Source organism: Lissotriton vulgaris, chromosome 2_1 (genome assembly GCF_964263255.1).
Source record: "Lissotriton vulgaris chromosome 2_1, aLisVul1.2, whole genome shotgun sequence".
Classification (NCBI taxonomy): Eukaryota; Metazoa; Chordata; class Amphibia; order Caudata; family Salamandridae; genus Lissotriton; species Lissotriton vulgaris.
Window position 1 is genome coordinate 1760421325 of NC_141687.1, and position 15050 is coordinate 1760436374.

A 15050-nucleotide genomic window follows, 5' to 3' on the forward strand; every position below is an offset into this window, starting at 1 on the left:
GACTGTATCTGTATCTGTGTTTCAGCTAAAGGGGATCTGGGTTTTAAATCGGAGGCTTTCACAGATTGATTGTGAGCTAGTGATGCTGCCATGTTTTCTGGACAGACGTCCTTTTGCACCGTCAGCAATGATGATTGTTCATCCTGGTGAAGAATCAAAGCCGGAAATTGTGTAACCTTAGAACCAGGGTCAGCTATAACAGAGCAGATTGTAGCAGGGTCAGCTATAACAGAGTTGATTGTTGTAGGTTTTTCTAACAGTTGGATAGTCACTGGTTGAGTAACCCCTAAGTTGCACCCTGAATGCTGCACATTTTGGGCAGGGCTGCTAGAGGGATGCAAGCTGGATTTTTTAACAAAGAGAGGGAATTGTTTTGACCCTTTAGCAGAACCAGCAATTTTATCTTTTTTAAAACTGTTGAGTCCGGTGTTATCTGGCTGAGTCACTTCCGAGATAGTGATTAGCATATTCATCCCATCCAGAATCGAATTTGCTACAGGACTAGTTTGATTCAGCTGTTCGGTAAACAGTGCCTCTTGGTCATCAGCCCTCTCAGGAGACTTAAAAGACTCCTTACCCGTCAATCTGGCGGCTTCTTTGGCTTCTTTTGCCTGTAGCCGGCGAGCCTTGGCTTTGATCCGCGCGTTTAGCAGCTTGCCCATATTATCGTGTACTCCTGTGTACTCCTGTGCTCTACTCAACCCGTTCCTCCCTTTCACAGGAGGGCAGAGACACCCCTTAAACCCCAACCAACGCACTTTCTTTTTTCCATTACCACAAAATATTCCGAGAACGGTGCTCCTTTCCTTTCTTCCCCAGGTGCTTTTACTTCTCCCTGGGAATCTCACTTGTGAGCTTAAAGCGTCAGGAAAATTAAGGTATCCCTGGGGTAGCCTTGTGTGGAGGAAGCCTCCCATGTTACAAAGTGCAAAGCTAGATTGTTCTCAGAAAAAAACTTTAAATAAAATTTTTTAAACCAGGAGTTAACACAGTCAATAGCTCTCAAATAGCGCAAGAGGCACGAAAGTCCGTTCCCAGAGCCAAGAGAAAAAAAAACACTTGCAGTAGTGGCACGCAGCGTTTGGGTTACCTAACTAGGTTGCTGATGATGATCAAAGGCTGCCTCCTGCAAGAGCCACTGCCGCCGCTGAGGGAGCCGCTGAGGGAGCCGCGGGCTTCAGCTCAACCTCTCCCCCCTGCTCCTCTGCTCACGCCTGATTGTACCCAGTTCGGAAAAATGGATGCAGCATTCGGAATCCGAAGACCTTCAAATTAGTCTCTCAACGAAAATGAAAAGCGTTCCCAAGCCGAGGCTCATGGCATCCCATCAGCGTACTGCTTGAACCGAAACGCTAACCGGTATGCACGCCGACACACTAGCAACAGCTCGCCATCATCCGGGGTGGGGCTAGGATCCCAGGTGACTACGCGGAGGCGTGGAACTCCGCCATAGCTGCCTGAAACTCGAGTGTCTAGAGCAAGAATGAATTGGGATGCTCTTTGTCTAAGCAACTTATCACGGTTCCCCCCCCGTCCGGGGTTTGGAACTGATCCCAACACAGTATAATCGAGATCCTTAAGTTTGTTGGCATGGACTGATCTAAAATGCCTGGCCACCGGGTAATTATGTTCTGAATTCACAATCGCCCTGACATGCTGAAGTATACGCTTATGTACAGGAAGCTTTGTGCTACCTATATTTTCCAGATTGCATGTACAGCGTAGTTTGTAAACAACGTATTCTGTGCGGCATGTCAGATGTTCTGTGATGGCAATCAGCTTCTCACTGAAAGCTGTTACATAGTGAGCTGATTTTTTTGCAAAGGTGCAGGCTCGGCAGGACGTACATTTAAAAAAGCCTGGTTTCATCAACCAAGTGCTTTTTGCTATCAACGCAGGTATTGATTTAACCAGGGCATCCCTCACAGAGGGAGCCCTTCTGACGGTGATAGCTGGCAGATCTAGTAGAATTAGCCTCAAAATGTTGTCAGTCATAATTATTGGCCACTCAGAATATATGATTCTACGGATAGACTGCTCCTGTACATTAAATGTAGTAATAAGCCTGGCGGGCTGCACTGCATTATCAGCTGCCATAGTTGCAGATATTGGAGTCAACTTCGGTTGAAGAAGAGTTTCCCTTTGAATGGCATAGCTTTATTTAGGGCCGAGGTCAATTGTTTTTTAGTATAACCTCTGTTAAGAAACCGTTGGAAAGCTTCCATTTGACACTGTCTAGATACCTGTTCTGAGCTGCAGATACGATGTATGCGAATACATTCGCCATATGGTATGCTATTTATTAAGTGCCTGGGATGTGAACTCTGGGCATTCAGGATGGAGTTACCAGCAGTAGACTTACAATGTAACATGGTCTGCAGTACTCCCTCTTCAACATATAGGAATACGTCCAGGAATTCTACGTTTGTCTTTTCAATGGTTGCAGTAAATCTAAGGTTTAGATCATTGATGTTAATATCTTTGACAAACTGTATAGCTTCATCCCGGCACCCTTTCCATATGAGACAAACGTTGTCAATATATCTCCCGTAGTGCGCAATGAGATTCCACCAGCGACCGTGGGCCATTCTGAGAACATGCTTCTCCCACCAACTTACATGTAAACATGAATAGCTGGGGGAGAAGCATGAAACCATTGCGACGCCACGTAACTGCTGGTAGATCTCATTATTGAATTGGAAGAAATTAGTGGTTAGACACAATTCAATAATTTGCAGCAACATAGCATTATGTTCTCTCATGGAGATATCAAGCTCATCTAGAAAATACTTAGCGGCCCTAATGCCATGACTATGGTTAATACTTGTATAAAGGGACTTAATGTCCATCACAATTAAATAGAAGTCAGGACTCCAAATTACATCATTGACCTTGTTGAGAAAATCAGTGCTGTCTTTCAAAACATACGGCTGGAAAAAATAATCAACATATTTGGACAGATTTTCATTATTTCTACACTGGGCAGAAATAATAGGCCTACCAGGCACCGGTTGAGTAAGCTTGTGTACTTTTGGAAGGAAATAAAGGACTGGTGTGATGGGATATTCATTAATTAAAAAACTTGTTTCCTCTTTGGTGATCAGTCCAATCCTCCGCCATTGATGTATCTTTTTGCGTGTTGATTCTTCAGCTTTCCTCATTTCATGTTTAGTTTGACTTTTTGTAGCAAGTTAGGTCCTTTAAATGTCGATCCGCCTCAATCAAATAATCTTTCTTTGACCATAAAACAATGTTCCCACCTTTATCGGATTTGTTGATAATCACATCCGATTTGCTTTGAAGTTTTTTGATGAGAATATTGTACTGTTGATTCCAATAGTCTCTTTTACGTGATTGTGTCATAACAGTTCTATTCAGAGTTTTCAGTTCCGTGATCACTCTGTCACCAAAGACATTGATTGCATCTTTAGGCATAAGAGGCAAAAACGTAGATTTAGGACGAAAGGACTGGAAATAGGTTTACATACATTGATCACTTGACTGACAGTGGGCACTGCCCCCTCATCATCCTCATGAGCTAAATCATATAGCACTTGCAGATTAGGATTATCTTTGACCTGTATGCCTTCTACATTGTTGGAATCAATCGGTGCAGCTGTTTTCTCTTGAAATGTATTAAGTTGAAAGTACTTATTCAATTTGATTTTCCTAATACATTTAAATAGGTCAATCCGTGTATGATTATAGGAAAAGAGATTTTTTGGGCCGAAAGATAATCCCAATGAGAGAAGTTGTTCTTCAGCTTTGGATAGTGTTAGGTCAGTCATGTTGATCAAAGTGTTCTCTGTACTACTTGTTATTTTTCCCAGAATTCCAGTCGAATCCTCAACAAGCGCGTATCAAAGGAAACAGCCGCTCCAATGTAGAGACGCATACGTGTTTCGATCTTACGATCTTGACCACATATACATATATATTTTAATATAATATGCACACACACAAAAACTAAAGTTAAAGTTAAGTTCTAGTTAGGAACACTTTATTTATGTTTGCTCTACAAACCCAAGGTAAACTACATGAACAGACTTTTTAAAGTTATAGTTATATTTTCAATTTATCATTTTTGCGCCCCTCTTAAATTAATATGTCATACTTATAATTCACATTTCCACTTATGCACCACCTTAAAATTCATATAGCTCGTGCAACTCCATACACAGTCTTCTCACCTCATTCGCCATACTACATTAACTATAATTTTCCACTGTAGCATGCACTATGTTCTGCTATATTTTATTATTTCAGATTTGATAAGTGTTGTTATTAATGGAATCATTTCACATGCTCTAGCTTCTGTATTATGGAAGGGTACAGGTAGTACATGGAGAAGGGGAAAGTTATAGTAAATATAGTGTAGCAAGTGAGGTGTAAGTAGTGTATAAATAATAAATTAGAAAAATAACTAAAACCTTCAAATGTCTGTTTGTGTAGTTTAGCTGGGTTTGTATAGCAAACATAAGTAAAGTTTTCCTAACATTAACATTAGCTTATCTTTAATCTTTGTTGGTTTTCCTAATTGTAGTAACACATTTGGAATATTTTTCCAGTGCAGTTTTGTGGAGTGCAGTGTTATTAAGTGAAGTGTGGTACAATATACTGCGGGAGAGTGTTGCAAAGTATAGTATGATACACTATATTTGGAATAGTGGAGTGGAATAAAGTGGAATCTGGTATACTGTAGTGGCGTACAGTGGAATGGCATACAGTGAAGTGGACGGAGTGATTTAGTATACAGTACAGTGGCGTATATTGGAGTGGAACAGAGTGTAGTTGCATACACTACAGTGGTATGTAGTGGGAGAGCACAAAGTGGAGCATGGTAAGGTAATGTTATGCTTTGTAAATATTGCAGAGTATATTTGAGTCCACTGTACTGGCATACAGTGGAATGCTATAGACTGGGGTGCTACACAGTGTAGGAGCCTATATTTGAATACAGTATACTGAAATAGCGTACAGTGGAGTGACATACAGTAGATTCTGGTACATTAGAGCTGCAAAAAGTGGGATAGCGTACACTGGAGTGCTGTGCAGTGGAGTGCCATACAGTGGAGTGACGTACAGTTTAGTGGTTTACAATGAGCTTACATAAACATTGAGTGTGTTATAGTGTAGTGTAGTGTTTTAAATTAAAAATCAGTAAAGTGCAGTGGCCTATATTTGAGTGACATACATAGCAGTGGTGCATAGCAGAAAGTGTACACTACAGTGGGGTACAGTGCAGTAGGGTACAGTGTTATTGCATTTACTGGCGTAGCATAAAGTTTAGTGCCATACAGTTGAATAGCATTGAACTGAGTAGTCTTCAGTGTAATAATGTTCAGTTTTGTGACCTGAAATCTTCAAACATATATTGTGGTGGCATTTACTGGAATATTGTACAGTAAAGTATTGTACAATTCAATAGGGTTAATTATCAAAATGTTATTTAGTGCAGGGGCGCATAATGTAATTTTGTAATGTGTAATAGCATAAAGTGGACTGCAGTACAGTACAGTAGCGTATACTGCATTTCAGCTCAATGGAGTGCTGCAGAGTGGAGTATCGTACATTAGAATAGGGTGTATTCCAGTACTGTACTATGAAGTGGGGCATAGGCGAGTGGCATATAGTGGGATAACATGTACTAGATATATGTATATATATTACCTACTGGTGGTCACCAGTAGGTAGTTATAGGGGGGGGGGGGGAAATGGGGGTCCCAAAACGTGTTTTCTCCATGTTAATTTCCATAGGAAACTTTAGACAAGGCTACAGATTGAACCAGTGAACGGAATTACCCCAAATTTGACAGCGAGAAGGGCCTTGGGCTAGAAAGCACGCTTTTGTTTATTTGGTAGAAATCCGTCCAGTAGTTTTTGAGAAATATCGAAATTTACAGATATAGATATTTGGTAATTCTGCCATCTGATTGGCTGAGGCGTTACGAGCAGATTGGCTGCAAGCGGTTGCAACTAGGAAGTGTTGGCCGCCATTTTGTGATTGCGTTGAAGCAAGTAAGGGGAAACAGGGCAAAAAAAAGTGGGAAGAGAAGTGTAGGAGTGCTGTCAGATCTGTAGGGTGCTTAGGGTGTGCTGTAGAGGGAGTGTGAAGCAAAGTATTTACCCCTATCGGAGTGAAAGTGGTGTTTTGCCCACTGTGAGATGGTGCTGAGGTGAGGTGCCAGTACACTCCGGGATGAAAGCATGTGCCTAAACTGTGAGCTGAGTGCTCTGTAGCATCCTGGCAGAAGCAAAGTATTTACCCTAACCGGTGTGAAAGTGCTGTTTTGCCTAGAGTGAGATGTGTTGAGGTGAGGTATCGGTAAAGTTGGGGATGAAAGTGTGTGCTTAAACTGTGAGCTGAGTGCTGTAAACTGATGTGCCGTGGGCACTGTAGCATACTGGCCGAAGTGAAGTATTTACTCCTACCGGTGTGAAAGTGCTGTTTTGCCCACTGTGCGATGGTGGTGATGAAAGTGTGTGCTTAAACTGTGAGCTGAGTGGTTTGTAGAATACTGGCTGAAGTGAAGTATTTACACCTACCAGGGTGAAATTGCTGTTTTGCCCTGTGTGAAAGGGGTTTGTGAATAACAGGGAGGCAGAGAGGCATGTGCACAAAGAATTGACGTGGTTTCTAAATGGGTGTCGGGTTTAGGCTAATTTAGGAAGTAATTAGCGTATTTGCATAGGCCATACATCACCGATCCATGGATAAAGTGGAGACGTAAGGGGCAATAATGAAGATAGAGTTCAAATGTCTGAGTATACTTAGAAAGTTGTTACATGAAAGTAGTAGGATTGAAGTGTAGTATAAAAAATGTAAAGGAAAAAGTAAAAAAAGATGGGGAAAAAACATTCGAGAATAATTTGAGTTTCTTACAAGTCTTGGAGAGTCCAGTCCAGAAGTTCTTCAGCAGCTTGGAGATGCGTAATGTTCCTAGAGGCTGTTGTTGCCATCGTCTGAGAAAAGTGAAGCGATCCAATTCATATCCTCGAAGGTACAGTAATGTTCCTTGAATGTTGGAGCAGCAATTTGAATTGGCAGGCAATCTGCGAAGTTGTGAAAGGTTGCACGTTGCAGGAGATCTTTTGCGGCTGCGCAGAAATCCCATTCCGCTGCGATTCCTTTTTGCTTTGCATTCACCATTGCTCCATTGCCAGAACTATAAGGTTATTGCAGAACTATAAGGTTCATGGTTTTCAAGATAATGCATTACCTGCTGGATATCGGGGGCGATTGTTGGGATGTTGGCAAGGCATACATCCATTCGCTAGTCAAATGGGCAAGTTTTGCAATCAAACGATGGTTGTATGCATATTGCATAAGTGTAGATAAAAGTTATGTTGTAGCTAGCTCAGATAATAGATAGAGGCAGGTAGCCAAAAAGTTTTTCAGTTTTTTACAGTATTGATGTAGCTTGGCGTAGAGGCATATTATGTCGGACATAGTTGTTACCACAGAGAGTGTAACCATTTCTAGAAGTAGAATTAGTAGTGGATGGCCGCAAAGAGAGCGAAAATTATGTGCATTGTTCCTGTTATTCCAGAGATGATCGAATGAATGTAGTCTGGTATTAAAAGAAGAACAGTTTGAAAGCGTGTTAGAAGGCTGTAGGAGACTGTGTTAAAAAAGTTTGCCAGACCTTGAGTGTGTGACGTGTTGAAAATTATGTAACAATTCACAAAGTGTAATTGGTGGTTCGTATTTAAAAGGGAGTGTATTTTACTTGAAGTTTGTGGTATCTGCAGTCGATACATTTCTTTTGCAGAAGTGAGAGATACTTCTTATCTGTACAAAACTGCTTTTAGTTTGGTTTGTTTCTTGAAATCTGTTTTCAAACTAAGAATTGAAGGCCAAGTTGAAGTTTAGGAGTTAGTTTGTGTGGGTGGGAATAGAAATTACCACAGGAAGTTACTTTGTTTAAAACAGTAAGGACATGCGGGGTGCCAGCTCACATTCCGTAGGAGTGCATGTTATTGAGAAGCAGATATCTGCCGTTAGAAAGCTGTGTGTATGTTAGTCGAATTGTGGGAGTTGGCCTTCTTTTAAGAAAGGACGCAAGGTTGGGGGCTGCAAGCTTAGAAGCGCCGTGTAGTTGGACATTCTTGGATAGTAATGAATGAATGTCATTGTGGTTGCACTTTTCACCTGTGAGAGAAGCTTCTGTATTCTCTTTAAGACAGCGATATGTAAATGGGATAAACCACTGCTCGTGAATAAACACGCTACCTTATATAATCACATACAACATGAAAAACAACATATGCACCTAGCAGACCCAACAACACTACATAATGTGGGAAACGTGGATAGCCATGTACACAAACTAAACATGGCATGGCACCTCTGCCTCACAACGCAGAATGCGGGGAGAGGTGAAAGGAAAGTGTGTGCAAATGTGGTAAGTAATTATCATTAATGATAAAGTATATAATGCAAAGTCTTGAGGGGATGTGCCAGACAGAGTTGAGTATGCAGAGCACAGACATGTACATGTCAACATGCAATGATGGTCTATTGAGTGAAGTGGACAGTGGACGCAACCATGATAGTATAGTCAGTAGGGAAGATTACGGAATGGTAGAGCATACGTGCCTCCCCCGCTAAATGTTTAGGGTAGTGAGCTGGCTCGGCGTACGCAAGGCTAGCGTAGGGGTTTGAAGAAGAGGCACGATTCTCTGGGTCTGGTTCTCTTCCGGATTGGCAAATGTGTCTGCCAGGTCTGCGCAGCTTACACCGCCACGAAGCTGACGCAGTGAGCGAAGGTGGCTGCGTGAATGATGCTTTCAGCGTTCTGGTATCTAGAAAGCGTAATGGCAACTACGAAGCATATTTGCTCCACAATTCACCTTTCGACACCGCCCTATGTGAAAGAGGGACCACCACATGCTGGCAGAAGCTCCTGGGCCGTGGTCTTTGAGCTCGGAAGGCTCCTGAGATTAACGCTCGGTACCGCGACACTGGCACAAAGCGCAAAGCCTGAGGCCCAGCATCGTGGAGTGCTCTGTATACTACTAACACAGTAGTCCGACAGGTACCAACAGTGGAACAGTGTTTTTGATACCATAGTGAGCGATGCTAGAACTGTATCTAAGAGTGGAGATGAAGGTACTACCTTCAACTAGGTGCAAGAAACTCTAGGTCCCAACAGTGGAACGGTGTGTTGATCACACAATCGACGATGTCTGATATTACCTGTTGCTGGTTTTTCACAGAACTCAATCTGTTGAGATGCATCAGACTCTGTGCTTCAAAAGTTAACTGCTGCACATGGTTATTGGGCTTAGATAACTGCTATTGCTGGAATACACCACGGTAAAGCAGGTCCAAACAGTGAAACAGGGTCTTAATTCTGTGATTGAGGATGTCACAAGTTAAAGTTTGTGAAGATTTCTGTGTACCCTCTCCGATGAGGTTCAAGCAACTCTAGGTCCCAACAGTGGAACGGTGTGTTGATCCCACAATGGACGATGTTAGAACTGTATCTGAGAATGGAGATGGAGGTACTTCTTTCAACCACCTGCAACCAACTCTAGGTCCCACCAGTGGTACGGTGTCTTGATTCCACAATGGACGATGTTAGAACTGTGTCTAAGAGTGGAGATAGAGGTACTCCCTTCGATCAGGTGCAACCAGCTGTAGGTAAAGATAGGGTGAACGGGCCCAGAGATCCTGATGTTGGATATGAATTCTTGAATGTCAGTGGAGGAACTTCGCTCAAGGCTCTGGACCTAGACAGCCTTAAAAAGGACAAATGTAGAAGCGGGTTGTGAGCTGTTGTTCCTCCCTTCCATGACTAGCTTTTTGTCAAAAGAGGATCATTCCTTACTTCAAATAAATACTAACCCTGAGCGAAGTACTACGCTACGCTCACGTAGTTTGCGAAGTTTGCGCTACTTCGCACTATGCGAATTGCACGAAGCACAGTTCAAACACCGGTAGCGTAGCGGTCATTTTTTGCTTGCTTGCGGTCCTCAACATCAAGTTGGTAACCGCGAGCGAGCAAAATGTCATCCCGGCGAGACTTTTTCCTTGTTCGCGATCAGCAACATCAAGTTGCCAATCGCTGGCATAGAAAATAAACCTCCCGGCGAGATTCTCAATGCAGGGAGGTCAGGCTTCTCATTGCGAGTGGTCGTGTATGCTCACAACCGCTCGCGATGAGAAACTACCAGTCCGCGTTGAGAAAGCTGCCGCTCGAGTAGAAATCTACTCGAGCGGCAGAAAACGACCGCTTACACTGGGCACGATGCGGTTTGTACTGATTGCACTGTGGGCACAAGCATCCGACACTGTGCAATCAGTGCGAACAGCATTTTGCACAGTGCACTATGCAATTCGCGTAGCTCACGTAGTGCGAATTGCACTTCGCCTAGCTACGCTTAGCGCTACTACGCGAACTACACCCAGGGTTAATCAATACACAAATTCAGGTACATTTTGAGTAAAAAGTGATTCTTTTTATTCACCACATTTCGTTGTTTCTGGTTCACTTGTTTTTTAATCTTTCATTAGAAAAAATGTGAGAGAAGATGAACAGCCGAAACGTGTTTTGACCTATGTGGCAGGTAGACCAGGGCTTTCTCAAGGCTAATCTTTGCAATCAAACAACATAGTGTCCTCATTTGGTCTGTGCATTTTCAGATTTTTAAGGAGAGCATGTCTTAACATCCAAATGTTGTCAATCGCATAGGCGAAAGTCTATCGTGGAGGTAAATCCTTGTTGTGCATGATCTCCCTATATATCTGAAAATGCACAGACCAATTGAGGACACTATGTGTAAGTGGCTGTATGGGTTGGTGAATAGCTACATGAGTGTGTATATGGGTTATTGATTGGTTTTCTGTACCTGTATGGGTGCCTGAGTGGCTGTGTAGGTGGGTGATGGGGTATGTGACTCCCATCGTGGGTGTGTGAGTGGGTGATTCACTAGGTGTATGGGTTTATGAGTGCATCTGAAAGGGGCTGTATGGGTGAATGAGTATGTAAGTGGCTCGATCTTTGAGTGAATGGATGTCTCAGTGGTATATGGGTGAGTAACTGCATATGTGCAAGGCAGTATATGTGAGTGTTGGAGTATATAAGTCACTGTATGTGAGAGTGAGTGATGTGAGAGTGGCTGTTTGGATGAGTGTGTGCTATAAGAGAGTAAGCATGTTAGTATCTGTAAGTATAAGTGAGGTGGTGTGTGTATAACTGTATAGGCGAGTAAATGACAGTGTGATTGACTCTTTGGGTGAGTGACTAGGTGTGTGAGTAACTCTATGGATGAGTGAAGGTGTATGAGCCTTTATGGGTGTATGAGTGCATATATCAGTGACTGTATTGGTGAGTGACTGAATGTATGAGTGGCTGTATGGGTGAGTGAGTGGATGTGGGTTTAGACCTATGAATCAGTGAGTGGGTATGTACTAACTGGTATTGGCGTGTCTATGGTTTTGAGAATGGTAGTCTGTATTTTAGAGTGAATGAATGAAAGGTTGTATTATGGTGTGAGTAGGTGCATCATAGATATGTGGTGATGTAATCAGTGATATCATTTGAGATGTCACCAATGATGTCATCAGTGATGTCAATGACCATGTGATGAGTGATGTAATATGTGACATCATCAGCAGGGCAATGCGGGGGCACGAGTTAAAGTTAGCTCAGCTAACTATAATGGCTGAATTTCTCTGGTTTTGTACGAGTCAAATATCAGCCTAACTATAACGTCTCTGTAACCTTCAGTTTTTCAGTGAATTTCTAAGTTTTTTACATGGTAATTTCTAACTATAACATCCCTAAAACCTGTGTTTTTATCAGTGAATTTCTATGTTTTTTTTAACTAGCAGTCGTGTTTGCAGAGTGGTGGAGAAAGGGGCTGGACCTACAACCAGAGCTCAGGAATTACACTGTGTGGGATTTACAGGAGGTACCAGGCGGGCTTCTTGGCCCCCAAGGTCCCTCAGGAGTAAAGTGTGCCAGGAGGTGCGTTCGCAGAGTCGTGGGGAAAGGCGGGTGTGGCCTCCAATGACCTCTTATCAATCCCACTGTGTGGGACTTACTGGAGGTAACAGGAGGGGTAGTTGGCCCCCAAGGACATAATTTGGGGCCAACTACCCCTCCTTTTACCTCCAGTAAGTCTTACACAGCAGGAGCGCTGAGTTATGATACCAGGCCACACCCCCTTTGTCCATCAATCTGCAAACGTGACTCCTGGCTTGCTTTTGGTTGGGCGATTAAGTCCCCTTCACTGCTGGGGGCCCTTCTGGGCCAACTAGCATACCTCTTACCTCCAGTAAGCCCCACACTGTGGGATTGCTGAGTGTTGGTTGCAGGCCATTGCCCCATTCTCCACCATTCTGCAAACACGCCTCCTGGCACGCTTTTGGCTGGGGGATGAAGTCCCCATGCCTCTTGGCGGTCCCTGGGGCCCAACTAGCCCTTCTGTTACCTCCAGTAAGCCCCACACAGCTGGATTGGTGAGAGGTTGTCTAAGGCCACGCCTCCTTTCTCCACAACTCTGCAAACGTACCTCCTGGAGCACTGCTGCTTGTGGGATGAAGTCCACTTTAGTCCTGAGGTCCTCAGGACACAAAAGGACTCATTGCACCAGCAACAGTGCGCCAAGAGGCGCGTTTGCAGAGTTGTGAAAAAAGGCATCTGTCCATCTCTCAGCAATCCCACGGTGTGGGGCTTTCTGGAGGTAACAGATTGGCTAGCATCGAAGGGGACTTCAACCCCCAACCAAGAGCACACCAGGAGGCATATTTACAGAGTAGTTGACAAAGGGGGCAGGGCCTTCGGCAAGTTGCCGGCTTCCTTTTTATTTAAATTCAAGAGAGGGGGACGAGCGGACCCCCTCCCAAGACCGATTTCGGCCTGACCACTCCTTTTTTTTTTAAAGGGAGGGGGTGGAGTTGCCCCCCTCCCGGGCATTTTTCGTCTCAGGACCGCAGGCGGAGCCTGAAGTCCCCTGCAGTCACAACCGGCTCCTGCGGGAGCCAGCATGGCTTTTTATCCCCAAGAAGCTGCTCCCCCTCACGCCGGCTCTGTTGGATCCAACAGAGCCGGCGTGAGGGGCAGCAAAGAGGGAATCTCCTTATAGACTCACAGCAAGGAAGCACGAGTAACCCCTACGTTATCATGGACTCATGGAGTAACAAACTCCAATCACTAAACAGTCAGCTAAGTAGCGGTTGTTCTGTAGGTACATTGATACACCTGCTTTTGTAAATTTCACTTTTTTTAATTAAATTGAAAGTTGAAATAGAAAAACATGAGTAAGGTGGGGATTCTGTGTACCCCAGTCCTGAAGAAGATGTTTTTACATCGAAACATGTTGACACACACAGGAGGTGGCGCACATTACTAACGCCAACACCTCCAATTCCCTTTTTATTAGAACCAGCCCGGGGGCCAAATAAAGTTTTTTGCTACCCCACGAGCCAGGCACTTTTTAAACCCACTCACTATTTAAACCCCACCACTACACTCACTTATACACCCCCTCACCAACACCACACATAGTCCAATCAGTGCTCCCACGTAACCGTTGGTCGCAGCACGCCGCATCCCGTAGAGGGATGCGAGGACCCCGATGATGAAGCATGACACCAAGGGGCCTGTTGGTGTGTGAGGGGTACCCAAAAACACCAAGTGTGTTCCCAACCACAGTGGGGACATTCATTTCCCACTTCCCAATGGATTCCTCTTGTTAAAAGTGCATATCTTAGGGAGAATATTCTCTCTCTCCCCCTTTTGTTGATACTGGAATTGTTGGCAGCCAATCAGATAGCAGGCTCAAGATCGGGAGGGTTTGCAGATCCTCTGTGGCCATATTTGTATATCTGAGAAATGTTTACATTTCTCGGGAACTACTGAATGGATTTACACCATTTAACAAAAAGAGTGCTTTCTGAGCCAAATGCTACCTTTTTGCCAAATTTGGTGTATTTCCGTTCAGCAGTTCGGACTGTAGCCGTGTCTAAAGTTTCCTATGGAAATGAACATAGAGGAAAAGCGTTTCATGACCCCCCCTCCCCTTTTTCTTGGGCCCTGTTTGACGAATCACCTCGAAACTTTCAAAATTGCAGCTAAAATGAGTGGGCCATTAGTTATGAAAAAATCGGACAGTGCCAAAGAGATTTGCAAAAGAAAAAAACTTTTTTGAATAGAAACAAGCTCCTAACTATAACAACCTACTGGTGACCACCAGTAGATAATATATATACATATTTATATATTATCTACTGGTGGTCGCCAAAAAACAAATGTTACAGAAAAGTTATAGGTAGGAAAACTGTATTTATTCTTTCCATACAAACCATACTTAAGCCATACAAGCATTATAATTTTTGAAGTTATAGTTATAACTTAAATTTAGAATGTGCACACCCCCTTCTAATTACCATAAGACACGCACCTATGTCCACAGTGATATTTTCATTTTAAATTAAACACACCACCTTCAAATTACTATTGTTCCTAAAAATTATCTCAAGTAACATGTCATAGGTTTTGTTATGATAGCTATGATCTGACATAGTATATAACATATTAACCCCTTGCATGCGCTGCGAATTTTCACGCTGGTGCGGGTCATTTACATAGTGGGGGGGATTCGGACAGCCCTCGGCCGTCGTGAGCACATGACCACCGTGACTCATGACAGCCGGGGGCCATCATGAGCATGCAAGGGGTTAATGTGTACTCAAGTAAAACTCCAGCTAGATTTCATATGTTTTGTAGACAACGTATTTGCTTCATTTATTTATTTCCCTTACCCTAGTGATTCCTAACCTGTGGTCCGAGAACCTCCGTGGTCCACGAGGCCTAATCAGGGAGCCTGTGACTGTGTTACAAAATCAAATATTATTAAATAATTCAGTAAAATTTATAAAGTATATACAAATAAAAAAGCTAAATCGAAAATGTAAAAACGTTTTTCTATGTTGGATTGTGAAATAAACAAACTATTTTAGTATTTAAGAATTCATTTGGTATATGCTTGTTTTTGTTTTTCTGTGCATTGTTTAGAGGTTCAAATAATAGAAATTGCAT

General features: G+C 43.2%; 1 protein-coding gene across 1 annotated transcript in view; it reads right to left on the bottom strand.

The window, feature by feature from the left end:
• Positions 1–15050, bottom strand: part of LOC147733250 (mucin-2-like) — a 596915-nt gene that overhangs the window by 427035 nt on the left and 154830 nt on the right. The gene's annotated exons all lie outside the window — the stretch shown is intronic.